This window comes from Balaenoptera acutorostrata, chromosome 14, assembly GCF_949987535.1.
Source record: "Balaenoptera acutorostrata chromosome 14, mBalAcu1.1, whole genome shotgun sequence".
Lineage (NCBI taxonomy): Eukaryota > Metazoa > Chordata > Mammalia > Artiodactyla > Balaenopteridae > Balaenoptera > Balaenoptera acutorostrata.
In genome coordinates, this window is record NC_080077.1 from 32,138,344 (window position 1) to 32,149,106 (window position 10,763).

The following is a 10,763-nucleotide window of genomic DNA, read 5'->3' on the forward strand; positions in this document are numbered from 1 at the left end:
TGAAGGTCAAAAGGACATAGTTACCTAGTTAGTACGTGGGGAAGGCAGGATTCAAACTCAGTTCTCTCTCACCAAAGCTGTGTTCTTCCTGTTACATCTATGGAAAAACACCAATGGGAGAATTCAAGTCTACCTCTCATTAGCTAAGTGACCTCTCTATACCTCAGTTTTCTTATCTATAAAAAGTAAACGATGGTAATAATGCCTGCTTCTTGGGAATGTTATAAAGATCAACTGAGTTAATATATGACAGTGTAAAGCATAATGCAAATGTCAGGAGGAATTATTGTTGTGATAAATTCTGCACCCACCACATTGGTGATAAGAGAATTTTCTTTCACTTACAGGTAATGCTGGGGCCTTTCTCCTCCACTGTTTTTAGAAATTATGTTGCCTAATTAAAATCTCCATTAACTGTATGAATGATTAGTCTCTGAAGTCATTATCTAAAGAGATTTGCTACCACAACTCTGCCTTTTAGACTCCAGTCTAAGTGTTTGTTCAAAAAAGAGTACCTCGTTCCTAATAGCTGCAGTTGGAGTGGTCTAGTCACTGCAATTACCCCTAAAAGCATATGTCATAAAAAATTGTCTCTGTGAGTATAGTGTGAGTTTTCTTAAAAGGAGATTTACTTCCCCATTAGGCTTTATGTAGTCTATTATTAACAGAATTTTGTATTATCCTAGGATGTGTCATCATCTATCTTCTCTGGGAAAACTGAGCTAGCAGCCTCATTATTATACTTTTCTCTCCTTTTGCATTTATCATCTATATTACATGGTTAATGCTTAGGTCATTGGCACTACATCCCACAGTGGACACCTGATGAGCACCCTCTCCCCTTTCCCCAGCCATTCTATTAATAGGACACCTCTTTACAAAGGAGAATCCTTTTCAGGTGGTTAGGATGGGACTGAATCTCCAAAGAAACAGGTTCCCTTGCAAAGGAGCCTGGCTCAGGGATGGACACATGCAGAGCCTGGGGAATATGGGTCTTCTCAGGGACTTCTTTGCTAGATCTTTCCAGGGAGACATCTCCAGGAGATTCCTAAACGGTAGGGCATGAACCTTGATTTCTGGAAGCTATCTTGCCAAGTACCTGGGGAACATCTGCCCAAGGAATGAAGCCAAACAGAGACAAGGGGAGATGGAAAGATGGAGCCAGAGTCCTGACAACAGCATCTAGGTTCCTAGAACCTGCCAGTCTTAAAGCCCATGACTTCCCAAATATGCATCAACAAATTCCTTCCCTACTTTTATTTATTTATTGTGTTATGGTTTGAGTTGGTTTTCTGTTGCTTGCAGTTGAAAGCATCCTTACTAATTCACAGTCCAATTGAGCATTTGATTTTTATTTCTATAAAAGTGATGCACATGGCTAAGACTTGTGTCTGACACCACAAATATAACTACCATAGTCAGTGGGATACAACCAATGAGTGTGGTCTCGAGGGTTGAAGGACCCTACAGACTTGTCACCTGCTGAAGAAGATTCACAGTCCAGAGGATTGTTATTAACCAACCCCCTCCTCTCTTCTCCCTTTAACTCTTTCACAGAGGCTGACCTTGGTTTCCTCTTAGATTTTGTGTAATGTAATGCATTTTTACAGCCCAGTGGAATTGGGAGTCCTGGGTCCTTGCTCCTACTTAGTAGTGTGATATTGGAAAAATCACTTAATCTCTCTCAGCTTCATTTTCTTCACCTACCAAATTAAAGTGGTGGACTAACCTTAGAAGATCACTATTAATCTTATGAAATTACTATGACTCTTATGTCCTAGTTGTTCCCTGCATTTGTTTCACCTTCCCACAAAAACCATAAACTCTTTGTATGCAGAAATAACATATTAAACTTCTTTTGAGTCTTCAGCATGTTTGGTTTTATATCATTCAGAATATTTTGGCAAGCCAGATAAAAATGTTTTTGAAATAAAATTACTTTTTTTTATTAATGAAGTAATTGACAGTAAAGTGGTACACAAGTAGAGGGGTCCTTCATTTCTCTCAGAGAAAACAGGGTTGAGGAACGCAGAAACTTCCACTTATTAGAGTAAAATCTCCCAGACTGGCACTACCAGTTGGAGGAGAGACTCCATCAAAAATATAAAAGCAGGGCGCCTTCAAGACGGCGGAGGAGTAAGACGTGGCGATCACCTTCCTCCCCACAAATACATCAAAACTACACCTACATGTGAAACAACTCCTACAGAACACCTACTGAATGCTGGCAGAAGACCTCAGACTTCCCAAAAGACACCCTCAGGCGACCTACACGCAGAGGCAGGAACAAATCCAAAGCTGAACCCTAGGAGCTGGGCAAACAAAGAAGAGAAAGGGAAATTTCTCCCAGCAGCCTCAGAAGGAGCGAATTAAATCTCCACAATCAACTTGATGTACCCTGCATCTCTGGAATACCTGAATAGACAATGAATCATCCCAAAATTGATGTGGTGGACTTTGGGAGCAACTGTAGACTTGGGATTTGCTTTCTGAGCCTAATTTCTTTCTGGTTTTATGTTTATCTTAGTTTACTATTTAGAACTTATTATCATTGGTAGATTGGTTTATTGATTTGGTTGCTCTTTTCCTTTTTTTTAAAATATATATATATTTTTTCCTTTTTCTCTTTTTGTGAGTGTGTAAGTGTAGGCTTTCTTGTGTGATTTTGTCTGTATAGCTTTGCTTTTACCATTTGTCCTAGGGTTCTGACTGTCCGTTTTTTGTCTGTTTGCTTGTTTTAGTATAGTTTTTAGCACTTGTTATCATTTGTGGATTTGTTTTTTGGTTTGGTTGCTCTCTTCTTTCTTTCTCTCTTTTTTTATATTACTTTTTTATTTTAAATAATTTTTTTCTATTTTAATAACTTTATTTTATTTTATTTTATTTTATTTTTTCTTTCTTTCTTTCTTTCTTTTTCTCCCTTTTCTTCTGAGCCGAGTGCCTGACAGGATCTTGGTGCTCTGGCTGGGTGTCAGGCCTGAGCCTCTGAGGTGGGAGAGCCGAGTTGAGGACATTGGTCCACCAGGGACCTCCCGGCCCCACGTAATATCAAACAGTGAAAGCTCTCCCAGAGATCTCCATCTCAATGCTAAGACCCAGCTCCACTCAATTACCAGCAAGCTACAGTGCTGGATGCCCTTTGCCCAACAACTAGCAAGACAGGAACACAACCCCACCCATTAGCAGCGATGCTGCCAAAAATCATAATAATTTCACAGATACCCTAAAACACACCACTGGACGTGGTCCTGCCCACCAGAAAGATAAGATCCAGCCTCATCCACCAGAACACAGGCACCAGTCCCCTCCACCAGGAAGCCTACACAACCCACTGAACCAACCTTACCCACTGGGGGCAGATACCAGAAACAATGGGAACTACGAACCTGCAGCCTGCGAAAAGGAGACCCCAAACACAGTAAGTTAAGCAAAATGAGAAGACAGAGAAATACACAGCAGATGAAGGAGCAAGGTAAAAACCCACCAGAACAAACAAATGAAGAGGAAATAGGCAGTCTACCAGAAAAAGAATTCAGAGTAATGATAGTAAAGATGATCCAGAATCTTGGAAATAGAATATACAAGAAACATTTAACAAGGATCTAGAAGAACTAAAGAGGAAACAAACAATGATGAATGACACAATAAATGAAATTAAACATTCTCTAGAAGGAATCAATAGCAGAATAACTGAGGCAGAAGAATGGATAAGTGACCTGGAAGATAAAATAGTGGAAATAACTAACACAGGGCAGAATAAAGAAAAAAGAATGACAAGAATTGAGGACAGTCACAGAGACTTCTGGGACAACATTAAATGCACCAACATTCGAATTATAGGGGTCCCAGAAGAAGAAGAGAAAAAAAAATGGACTGAGAAAATATTTGAAGAGTCTACAGTTGAAAACTTCCCTAATATGGGAAAAGAAATAGTCAATCAAGTCCAGAAGGCACAGAGAGTCCCATACAGGATAAACCCAAGGAGGAACACTACAAGACACATATTACTCAAACTATCAAAAATTAAATACAAAGAAAAAATATTAAAAGCAGCAAGGGAAAAACAACAAATAACACACAAGGGAATCCCCATAAGGTTAACAACTGATCTTCCAGCAGAAACTCTACAAACCAGAAGGGAGTGGCAGGACCTATTTAGCAGGACCTATTTAAAGTGATGAAAGGGAAAAACCTACAACTAAGATTACTCTACCCAGCAAGGATCTCATTCAGATTCGAAGGAGAAATTAAAATCTTTACAAACAAGCAAAAGCTAAGAAAATTCAGCACCACCAAACCAGCTTTACAACAAATGCTAAAGGAACTTCTCTAGGCAGGACACACAAGAGAAGGAAAAGACCTACAATAACAAACCCAAAACAATTAAGAAATTCAATGCAATCCCTATCAAACTACCAATGGCATTTTTCACAGAACTAGATCAAAAAATTGCACAATTTGTATGGAAACACAAAAGACCCCAAATAGCCAAAGCAATTTTGAGAAAGAAAAACGAAGCTGGAGGAATCAGGCTCCAGGACTTTAGACTATACTACAAAGCTACAGTAATCAAGACAGTATGGTACTGGCACAAAAACAGAATTATAGATCAATGGAACAGGATAGAAAGCCCAGAGATAAACCCACGCACATATGGTCACCTTATCTTTGATAAAGGAGGCAAGAATATACAATGGAGAAAAGACAGCCTCTTCAATAAGTGGTGCTGGGAAAACTGGACAGCTACATGTAAAAGAATGAAATTAGAAGACTCCCTAACACCATACACAAAAATAAACTCAAAATGGATTATAGACCTAAATGTAAAGCCAGACACTATAAAACTCTTAGAGGAAAACATAGGTAAAACACTCTTTGACATAAATCACATCAATATCCTTTTTGACCCACCTCCTGGAGAAATGGAAATAAAAACAAAAATAAACAAATGGGACCTAATGAAACTTAAAAGCCTTTTCACAACAAAGGAAACTATAAACAAGATGAAAGACAACCCTCAGAATGGGAGAAAATATTTGCAAACGAAGCAACTGACAAAGAATTAATCTCCAAAATATACAAGCAGCTCATGCAGATCCATATCAAAACACAAACAACCCAATCCAAAAGTGGGCAGGAGACCTAAATAGACATTTCTCCAAAGAAGATATACAGATTGCCAACAAACACCTGAAAGGATGCTCAACGTCACTAATCATTAGAGAAATGCAAATCAAAGCTACAATGAAGTATCACCTCACACTGGTCAGAATGGCCATCATCAAAAAATCTACAAACAATAAATGCTGGAGAGGGTGTGGAGAAAAGGGAACCCTCTTGCACTGTTGGTAGGAATGTAAATTGATACAGCCACTATGGAGAACAGTATGGAGGTTCCTCAAAAAACTAAAAATAGAACTACTATGCAATGAAGGAATCAATAGCACAATAACTGAGGCAGAAGAACAGATAAGTGACCTGGAAGACAGAATGGTGGAATTCACTGCCATGGAACAGAATAAAGAAAAAAGAATCAAAAGAAATGAAGACAGCCTAAGAGACCTCAGGGACAACATTAAATGCACCAACATTCACATTATAGGGGTCCCAGAAGGAGAAGAGAGAGAAAGGACAAGAGAAAATATTTGAAGAGATTATAGTCGAAAACTTCCCTAACATGGGAAAGGAAATAGCCACCCAAGTCCAGAAAGCACAGAGAGTCCCAGGCAGGAAAAACCCAAGGAGAAACACACCGAGACACACAGTAATCAAATTCACAAAAATTAAGGACAATGAAAAATTATTAAAGGCAACAAGGGAAAAATGACAAATAACATACAAGGGAACTCCCACAAGGTTAACAGCTGATTTCTCAGCAGAAACTGTACAAGCCAGAAGGGAGTGGCACGATATAATTAAAGTGATGAAAGGAAAGAACCTACAACCTAGATTACTCTACCTGGCAAGGATCTCATTCAGATTTGACAGAGAAATCAAAAGCTTTACAGACAAGCAAAAGCTAAGAGAATTCAGCACCACCAAACCAGCTCTAAAACAAATGCAGAAAATTATAAGACACTGATGAAAGAAATGAAAGATGACACAAACAGATGGAGAGATATACCATGTTCTTGGATTGGAAGAATCAACATTGTGAAAATGACTATACTACCCAAAGCAATCTACAGATTCAATGCAATCTCTATCAAATTACCAATGGCATTTTTTACAGAACTAGAATAAAAAATCTTAAAATTTGTATGGAGACACAAAAGACCCGAAATAGCCAAAGCAATCTTGAGGGAAAAAAATGGAGCTGGAGGAATCAGACTCCCTGACTTCACACTATACTACAAAGCTACAGTAATCAAGACAATATGGTACTGGCACAAAAACAGAAATACAGATCAATGGAACAGGAGAGAAAGCCCAGAGATAAACCCACGCACATATAGTCGACTAACCTATGACAAAGGAGGCAAGGATATACAATGGAGAAAAGAGTGAGATTAGAACACTCCCAAACACCATACACAAAAATAAACTCAAAATGGATTAGAGATCTAAATGTAAGACCGGACACTCTAACACTCTTAGAGGAAAACATAGGAAGAACACTCTTTGACGTAAATCACAGCAAAATCTTTTTTGACCCACCTCCTAGAGTAATGGAAATAAAAACAAAAATAAACAAATGGGACCTAATGAAACTTAAAAGCTTTTGCACAGCAAAGGAAACCATAAACAAGACGAAAAGACAACCCTCAGAATGGGAGAAAATATTTGCAAATGAATCAACGGACAAAGGATTAATCTCCAAAATATATAAACAGCTCATGCAGCTCAATATTAAGAAAACAATCAACCCAATTAAAAAATGGGCAGAAGACCTAAATAGACATTTCTCAGAAGAAGACATGCAGATGACCAAGAGGCACGCAAAAAGCTGCTCAACATCACTCATTATTAGAGAAATGTAAATCAAATCTACAATGAGGTATCACCTCACACCAGTTAGAATGGGCATCATCAGAAAATCTACAAACAGCAAATGCTGGAGAGGGTGTGGAGAAAAGGGAACCCTCTTGCACTGTTGGTGGGAATGTAAATTGATACAGTCACTATGGAGAACAGTATGGACGTTCCTTAAAAAACTAAAAATAGAATTATCATATGACCCAGCAACCCACTACTGGGCATATACCCTGAGAAAACCATAATTCAAAAGATACATGCACCCCAATGTTCATTACAGCACTATTTACAATAGCCAGGTCATGGAAGTGACCTAAATGCCCAGAGACAGACGAATGGGTAAAGAAGATGTGGTACATATATACAATGGAATATTATTCAGCCATAAAAAGGAACGAAACTGGGTCATTTGTAGAGACGTGGATGGACCTGTAGACTGTCGTACAGAGTGAAGGAAGTCAGAAAGAGAAAAACAAATATCGTATATTAATGCATATACGTAGAATCTAGAAAAATGGTACAGATGAACCGGTTTGCAAGGCAGAAATAGAGACACAGATGTAAAGATATGGACACCAAGGGAGGAAAGCTGGGGGGCTGGGTGGTGGTGGGATGAATTGGGAGATTGGGATTGACATATATATACTAATATGTGTAAAATAGGTAACTAAAAAGAACCTGCCGTATAAAAATAAAATAAAATTCAAAAAAGAAAGCAGTAATGTACAAATACAAACATCTGAGTATTTCTGATTGTATGCTCCTGCCCTCCATCAAAAGTTTTGTAATTTGAAGCAAAGCTGCATTTTTATAAAGTTAATTCTTAAAGGGAAGGAAAAAGCTAAAAATATTGAAGAATAACTTCACATAGCATGTGGTAGAAAAAGTACTGGGCTGGAAGCCATAATGCTTCATTTTTGTCTTGGTTTGGCCACTGTCTAGCAATGAATGAATTAATTGGCAAATACAGCACCTTGTAGGTTTGGCTTCATCATCTAAGAACAAAGGATCTGAATTAGGTGACTCTAACCCCATTCCAACTCTCTTAATTAACTATGAAAGTACTGATGTGTTCTACATAAAATTGATAAGTATATTATTTTATGATTCGGTTTTCTCATAATTTTTGTTCACTGTAAATTTTCACTAAAATTACCTAAATCATATTTGTTAAAGGTTTTTCTGTATCTGAAGGAAAAAAAGATAAAGACTTCTCAGAGTCTCCTTCTGAATTCTCTAAAGCAGTTCCCTCTGTCCAGGACAGGAGCCTAAGGATTTCAGCTTAGATGTGTGTGAAATGGATCAGGTATGGCTCAAGTGCAGAGATGCTTCTCCTAAGAGAAAGGACAAATGATCCCTGTGTTTTAGTCAGACTTGCCAACTGAGTATATTACAACAGAGCCAATTACAGGCTGAGCTAGCTTGGGAGCTGTCCAGAACACCAATCTATAAATGACGTTAAATCATCACAGAATAAAATTAAATACGCAGCATAACTGAAGAAATGAAAGTTGTCTCCACTGGAACTGAAGTGGACAGTGCATTTATGGGAGGAAAAAGAAAATCACCCATCAAGTATTTTTGCTGTGCACTCAAGAGGCTCACCATCGGCTGGCCTCACCATCACACTAAGTCAGCAGTACCTGAGATCAGCAGAGTCAGACAGCTGACATTCTGAAAGATAATAGTACCGTCAGCCCTCTATAGCTTGGGTTCCTCATCACAGATTCAACCAACTGTGAATCAAAAACATTGCCCTCAAAATTCCAGAAAGTTCCAAAAAGCAAATCTTGATTTTGCCATGTGCCAGTAATTATTGACATAGCATTGACATTGTATTAAGTATCATAATAATCCAGAAATGATTTAAAAGATATGGGAGGATGTGCATAGGTTATAAGCAAATGCTATGCTGTTTTATAAAAGGAACTTGAGCGCCCATGGATCTTGGTGTCCTTGGGGGTCCTGAAGCCAATTCCCTGTGGATACCAAGGGGCAACTGTACATGATGTACTCTTTACAGAAATGCCCCATTTATCCCAACATTGCAATTTTGGACAATTTGCTATGCCCCCAAATAGTTGCCTGGTTTGGAAGAACAGCATGTAATAAATTTATCATGAATATTCAAAAAGGCATATAACTTTAATAAATGTCAAATTAGTTTCTCCATAGGTGATAGTTACTTTTTTTTTAAATAGATCTTTATTGGAGTATAATTGCTTCACAATACTGTGTTAGTTTCTGTTGTACAACAAAGCGAATCAGCCATATGCATACACATGTCCCCATATCCCCTTCCTCTTGAGCCTCCCTCCCATCCTCCTTATCCCACCCCTCTAGGTCATCACAAAGCACCAAGCCGATCTCCCCGTGCTATGCTGCTGCTTATGTGTCAGTTGGCTGGGCAACAGTGTCCAGTTGTTTGGTTAAACACCAGTCTAGATGTTGCTGTGAGGGTATCTTTTAGATATGATTAACAATTTAATGGGTAGACTTTGAGTGAAGCAGATTACTCTCCATTATGGGTGGGCCTTATCTAATCAAAGGCCTTAAGAGCAAAGACTAAGGTTGCCCAAAGAAAGAAGGAAGGAATTTAACCTCAAGACTGCAACATAGAAACCCTACCTTACTTTCCAGCCTGCAGATTTTGGACTCAAGACTTCAACCCCAACTCTTTGAATTTCCAAACTACTGACTTGCCCTACAGATTTCAGACTTGCCAGCCCCCAAGTTAGCATAAGCCAATTCCTTAAAATAAATCTCTGTCTCTCTCTTTCTCTCCGTGTGTGTGTGTGTGTGTGTGTGTGTGTAAGCTATTGGTTCTGTTTCTCTGGAGAGCCTAGTATACATACCTCTACCAAATTCAATTTGAACTAATACTTAAAGAGCACCCCCCTGCTGAGACATTAAGGAAGACTCCGCACCGATGGAGGAGCGTGGGGTGAAGGGTGGAAAGGGGGCAGCGACTCTGCTTGAGGATCAGGGTCTAAGGCTAATTTTGTGGAGCAGAGGTAGCTCCTAGGTACAGCCCCCAGGTGTCAGGATAATCCACGCATCTATGTCTACCATCCCTGCTGAGCGCCTTCCCCAGGCCAGGCACAATTCCAAGCTCTTTACATATATTAACTCATTAATCAGGACAGCAGCTCTAGTGGGGTTGGGAATATTCATATCCTATAACACATTTGAGGAAAGTTAGCCTTAAGGACCCTGAATAAATTACCAACATAATTGTGGATCCAGAGCCTTGCCCTAGACTCTACAACTCCAGAAATTAGGCTCTTAACCACGATACAAAAACTGCCTCCATAAAAACAAATAATGTCTGCTGAAGGATCAACTGAAGAGAAAATAAACATTTTAACTGCAAAGGAATTAGAAAGTGTAATGGATCTTCAGGTATTTGGGGCCAGAGCTTTGCTTGTCTGGTCTGAAGGCTTTGACATTCCAACTTTAGTGCTCTTGGCCTTCTCATTGATTAAGAGAGGTCAGGGGTAGGGAAGAGGAAAGAGAATAACACTTACAGAGTGGCTGCTCTGTACTAAGTATTTTACATATATTTTCTCGTTCAATCCTGACAATCGTTCCATGGAGTGTGGGAGGCATATTATCATCCCATTTTTCAGATGAGTAATCTGAAACTCAAAGAGATTCGGTAATTTGCTCCAAGATGAACATGTCGGTATAACAGATCTGAGGTTTTACACCCAAGAAGAAGAAGAAGGCACCGGAGGATCTCTAAAGCAGCAGCCAAACACACCACTTTGTAAAAGGACTCTTCCACG